Source organism: Oncorhynchus mykiss, chromosome Y (assembly GCF_013265735.2).
Source record: "Oncorhynchus mykiss isolate Arlee chromosome Y, USDA_OmykA_1.1, whole genome shotgun sequence".
NCBI classification, from domain to species: domain Eukaryota; kingdom Metazoa; phylum Chordata; class Actinopteri; order Salmoniformes; family Salmonidae; genus Oncorhynchus; species Oncorhynchus mykiss.
The window spans coordinates 11,608,901-11,614,900 of NC_048593.1; the positions used below are offsets into that span (position 1 = coordinate 11,608,901).

At 42.8% G+C, this 6,000-nt stretch overlaps 1 protein-coding gene across 2 annotated transcripts in view; it reads left to right on the forward strand.

The window, feature by feature from the left end:
* LOC110509626 (multiple C2 and transmembrane domain-containing protein 1) overlaps positions 1-6,000 on the forward strand; it is a 47,994-nt gene that overhangs the window by 22,369 nt on the left and 19,625 nt on the right. The gene's annotated exons all lie outside the window — the stretch shown is intronic.

The following is a 6,000-nucleotide window of genomic DNA, read 5'->3' on the forward strand; positions in this document are numbered from 1 at the left end:
TCTCCTCCTCTCTCTCTCACTTCATGAATGAGGGTTGGCGTTTCAAGGGTTACGGGACGAGTCACATCATCTGACCTCAATATGCGGATGACTGCTATCGGTGAGCTTTAGCTGCTGCCTCCCTGCCTCCTACCCCCTGTTTCCCCATGCCACCTAACCCTTGCTTCCCCATGCTATGGTTTTCAAGGGTTTCGTTGTTTGAATGTGTTACTGTTGGTGGCTCTTCTAAATTGTGGCTTACAGTATTGCTCTATCTTGCACACAGTCCTTCTGCTGGCTGGATAGGTTCTCTAGTGGATACCTGTCTTGTCATCATGAGACCTGTGTGAAATGTTTTCTGTGTGTGTGTGTGTGTGTGTGTGTGTGTGTGTGTGTGTGTGTGTGTGTCTCTGACAGGTTATCCCCGACACGTTTGAAAACATGTGGGAAATCCAGATGCAGTTTGTGTGTGTGTGACTCAGTGGGTGACTCACACTCTCAGGAGATGACTTGATCTGTCAGCTGTCTAGGTCAGGGAGAAATCACAGTAACATCAAAGTGAATGAATCATGTTGGTACACGTGTCCCTCGGTTCCCTAACTGGTTTCATCACACATGTCTGTGCTGGGATGAAGGAGATATGTAATTCTTCTCATGTTTGAGGATTATCGCTATGCAAGCATGGTTTCTGTGTCACTCGACACTCTAACATATGTTTAATTGAAAGGTATACTGCACTTCAAAGTGATTATATTATTCTGTGACTGTGCTCTGTAACATATGCTGAATATGGTCATTTACATAATCAGCATATGCTTTTAATCAATGTACAGTAATATGTGGCCCGTACAGAAACCAAACCCTTAATTCTGGAGGGGGAAATTGCCAGCAACATGCTCCAACCAACCCGTCTGAACCAAATGTGTTTTACTGTAGTTTGTTTAAAGTGCAACACAACAACGCTAATCAAGAGGAACTCGCTAGAATTCATTCTTCCTTCAAGGTTGTGTTCTGTTGTTCCAAAAACAGGTTGCTATATGACCTAGTTATTGCTCAGAACTGCTATGTTGCTGTTTCCCGTTTTAAATATTTGGGAGGCAATATATTTGCTTCCTTAGATAAAACCATTGCCAGAAACGTTAACACTTTAACGCTCAGATTGTAAGATGGCGCCGGAGGGGAGGGCCGCCGTCTTATCGCCTCTCAACCAACCTTGCTATTTTGTTTGTTTTTTCGCGTTATTCGTAACTTGTTTTGTACATAATGTTGCTGCTACCATCTCCTATGACTGAATAGAACTGCGAGCGCTCACCTCAGATTAGACAAAGAGTTTTTCTTCAATGAGTCGGACGGTAGGGAGGTACTGCAGAAATCCAACCAGACCACCATAGTCCCTGTGTCCAAGAACACTAAGGTAACCTGCCTAAATGAGCCGTAGCACTCACGTCTGTAGCCATGAAATGCTTTGAAAGGTTGGTCATGGCTCACCACAACACAGAAACCCTAGACCCACTCCAATTTGCATACCACACCAACAAATCCACAGATGATGCAATCTCTGTTGCTCTCCGCACTGCCTTTTCACACCTGTACAAAAGGAACACCTATGTGAGAATGCTATTCATTGACTACAGCTCAGCGTTCAACACCATAGTGCCCTCGAAGCTCATCACTAAGCTAAGGACCCTGGGACTAAACACTTCCCTCTGTAACTGGATTCTGGACTTCCTGACGGGCCGCCCCCATGTGGTAAGGGTAGGTAACAACACATCCGCCACTCTGATCCTCAAAACGGGTGCCCCTCAGGGGTGCATGCTCAGTCCCCTCCTGTACTCCCTGTTCACCCATGAAAGCATGGTCAGGCACGACTCCAACACCATTAAGTTTGCCGATGACACAACAGTGGTAGGCCTGATAACCGACAACGATGAAGACAGCCTATAGGGAGGATGTCAGAGACCTGACCGTGTGGTGGAAGGACAACAACCTCTCCCTCAACGTGATGAAGACAAAGGAGATGATTGTGGACAACAGGAAAAGGAGGACAGAGCGCGCCCTCGTTCTCATCGACGGGGCTGTAGTCGAGGAGGTTGAGAGCTTCAAGTTCCTTGGTGTCCACATCACCAACAAACTAACATGGTCCAAGGACACCAAGACACAAGAGGGCACGACAAAACCTATTCCCCCTCAGGAGACTGAAAAGATTTGGCATGGGTCCTGAGATCTTCAAAAGGTTTTACAGCTGCACCATCGTGAGCATCCTGACTGGTTGCATCACTGCCTGGTATGGCAACTGCTCGGCCTCCGACCGCAAGGCACTACAGACGGTAGTGCGTACGGCCCAGTACATCACCAAGGCCAAGCTTCCTGCCGTCCAGGACCTCTATATCAAGGAACGCCTTAAAAATGGTCAGACTCCAGCCACCCTAGTCATAGACTGTTCTCTCTGCTACCGCACGGCAAGCGGTACCGGAGTGCCAAGTCTAGGTCCAAGAGGCTTCGAAACAGATTCTACCCCAAGACATAAGACTCCTGAACATCTAATCAAATGGCTACCTAGGCTATTTGCATACAAGGTAATATGTACATGCGTACCTACATGTACATACTACCTCAATTACCTAGACACCGGTGCCCCCACACATTGACTCTGTACCAGTACCCCCTGTATATAGCCCTGCTATTGTTATTTACCCTTTGCTTATTTGTTATTATCTCTTACTTGCTGCATTGTTGGTTAATTAAGGGCTTGTAAGTAAGCATTTCCCTGTAATTTCACCTGTTGTATTCCGCGCATGTGACAAATAAAATTTGATTTGATTTGAAATCCATTCAATCTGACCTCAGTATATACAATAATATCCCAGTTGCTTTAATGCTTTAACAGGCAGAATATCAATTGTCAAAATTACTATATTGCCGCGGCTGAATTTCTGTAGTTCAATGCTTCCCTTTTGTCTCCCCCTTCTGGTTATTGGGATACGTTTCATAGTGTGGTTTCAAAATGTATATGATCACGGATAAATGTACAACGAGGGAAAGATGTTGGACTATCCGTACCAAACTTTTAAAATTGTATTTCCAGGCACTAGCATTCTTTTGTCCCCTAGCTGAGTATAGAGAGAAATATGGTGTCTCATATTGCCCTGGAAGAGGTGGTCTTCACTGATATGTCCCTTAAACAATGTCAACTACACTTTGGTAGTATTACTGCTCACACTATTTCTATTTGGTACAAAAAATGTTTTACTATATAACTGGGAATGAAAATGGCATGCCCATGCTGCAGAATTTCACAATAATACCTTGCTATCTGGTGGGGGGCCTTTTGCATCCCACCAATGGGCCAAATGTGGAATCCGTACCCTTGCCGATAATCATGGACAGTAATGGTTTGAGAACATTCCAAGATTCAAAAAATACATACACGTTATCAGGAAACTCCTTTTTTCCCCTATAATTTACAATTTAGGTCAGCTACTCTGGCCTGTGAGGTCCCTTGGGAAACACAACTACCGAACCATCCAATGATGAAATTTAAAAAATAAATGATGTGGGCTCCTGAAGGGATTGATCTCTATAATACTGTATATTAAATTCATATCCTGAGCTAGCCATTAAAACGTATGGTTCACAGATCTAATTGAATCTGAACAACCTTTTAACTGGAACAGAATTTGGCAAAAACATTACCTTGGCATCCTGTATTCTGAACCATCAATTCGTTTGAAGTTTGTTCACAGACTGTATTTAACACCAAGGAAGCGTTTTACGATGCACCAAGGATGCGTTTTACTGTGCACTATGTCGCCTAAATCAGATAGGCACATTCCTTCAAATTATGTGGGAGTACCCTGCTGTTAAATTCAGGTGCAAAGTAAAACATTTTTTTGGGGGGGTGCATGATTTTAAATATTCAATGCTTTGCATCTATTATGTTACTTAAAATGATGATAGTGCCCTTGAAACTCTCAATCAGTCAGAGAAGATTACTGCTGTGAAAACCTTTTTTAGAGAGAGAGAGAGAGAGAGAGAGAGAGAGAGAGAAAATGACTATGGTAATCACAGTCTAATTCTTTGATTGCTTTTGTACATTTAAACCTCCTCTGAATTTTTTTTCTCTCCATTTGGTCACAAAGTTGAGCTCACAGTACATTTAGCCAGTTGAAACATGTCTGTTGTCATGTCACAGAGCTCACGGAGATCGCCTATACTGGCTGCTTGTCTCACTAAATAACCAACACACAGACACAGTCTCTCTTCTGAAATACCCTGTACTGCATGTATATCAGTGCCTGCTGATAGGATTGTACCTGATCAGTGTGTATTATAAGCCCAGCAGCGCTCATCTCCTGATTTAGTACCAAAGGCCTGTGGAGATCAGCTGCAGGCAGCTTGTTGTTCACACACGCACAGCCAGGTTGTTTAGACATATGGCTTAGTCCAGAATCAAACCTTATCCATTCACTGTACATAATGCACTACTCAGGGCCACAGCCTGGTTGGTTAGACATACGGCTTAGTCCAGAATCAAACCTTATCCATTCACTGTACATAATGGGCAGGCATACAGACAGGCATACAGACACACAATACAATTGGTTTTGACGTTTGACATTTTTCCATTGGCTCAATTGTACCAGGCCAGTCAAGTGTCTTGTCGTTGTTTGGCCAATACCTCTCTCCTGTTTCGTAGTCTATCGACTACCCCCCCCCCCCCCTCCCAGCCATAGCGAGACTAATCACATCACTCTGATTGATTGTTAGTACAGATCACTATTATTGATCACCTATTGATTGTGTGCACAGAGAGGTTGTGTCTGAGTGATGGTCTATTGTTGATATCATGAGATGGGAGATGTCTGATGGAAAGACTCAAAACACCACGATTGTGTAATGAAACCATGAAAAGTAATGCACCCTAACCGGAGATCTGGTGTTTGGATGTAAACACCAATGTCAGTGTTATGAGACAAAGACCGTTTTAGAACAGAATAGAAGTACTCTGGAACGCCCAAAGTGGTTATTCAATCTGAACATTGTTTTTTTTGGGGGGGTGGGGGGGTCAATGCATGTAAAAGGCAGCATAAAAATACGTTTTTTTTGGGGGGGGGTGGGGGGGGCAGACTGTCTCTCATACAATCAAATGGTTAGTAATAAATGCAAATGAGTTATAGCCTAAATGTTGATTAATGATAGCACCCGGTGGAGAATATTTTTGTGGAGTTCCACCTTTTTCAATGCTTTATTTAGACAGAATAGAAACAGGAGACAGAGAAGGAGTGAAAGTGGGACAGGCGGAAAGCGGAAATGGAACCCCTGGGGCAGTAAGATGGTGCATTACTTTGGAATTGATTATAATTTTCACACCCTCAACCACACAGCCACACTGTAAAACATTATTCTGGGGTGAATTTAAATTGACAACAACAACAAACAAAAGTACAAATACTTCATAGAAAATGAATGCAAGTTGTTTCAATGATTTTACCCCAAAATGTAAGAATCAATCCAACTTAAATATGTTGCTCAAAATGTAAGTCACTTTTATGAGGGCAACCAACCAAAGAGAACATTTAGTGATTGAACTGATTTGGTTTGAATCGAACATCTTGTCACGTGGCTCTTTTTTTTTGTTGTTGAGGATTATGGGTAATTCAAATGTTTTAGACTTTATGATTATTTCACAGAATGTTGTATGCACGTTTGAAGGATGAAAAGTTAACTTCTATATGAGTATTAAGCAGCTTGATGTGCCAGGAGGATGAATGGATATCAAAACCATAAATCAAAAATGACGTTCAATGGTGAGACTACCCATTCCCACATTTCGACCTTTTGACGGAAGAGGCAAAGATAGTGCTTGTTGTAAAACCTTCAGTTACTGTTGGTGGGTTGAGCACTGTGCTCAACAAGCCTACCAAAACGGGCAAACGATCAGATGCTGAACATCAATACATTTTTAACATACTGCAGAAGAGCTGTTCTAACGCTGAAACACAATGATAGTGTTTAGAAGAT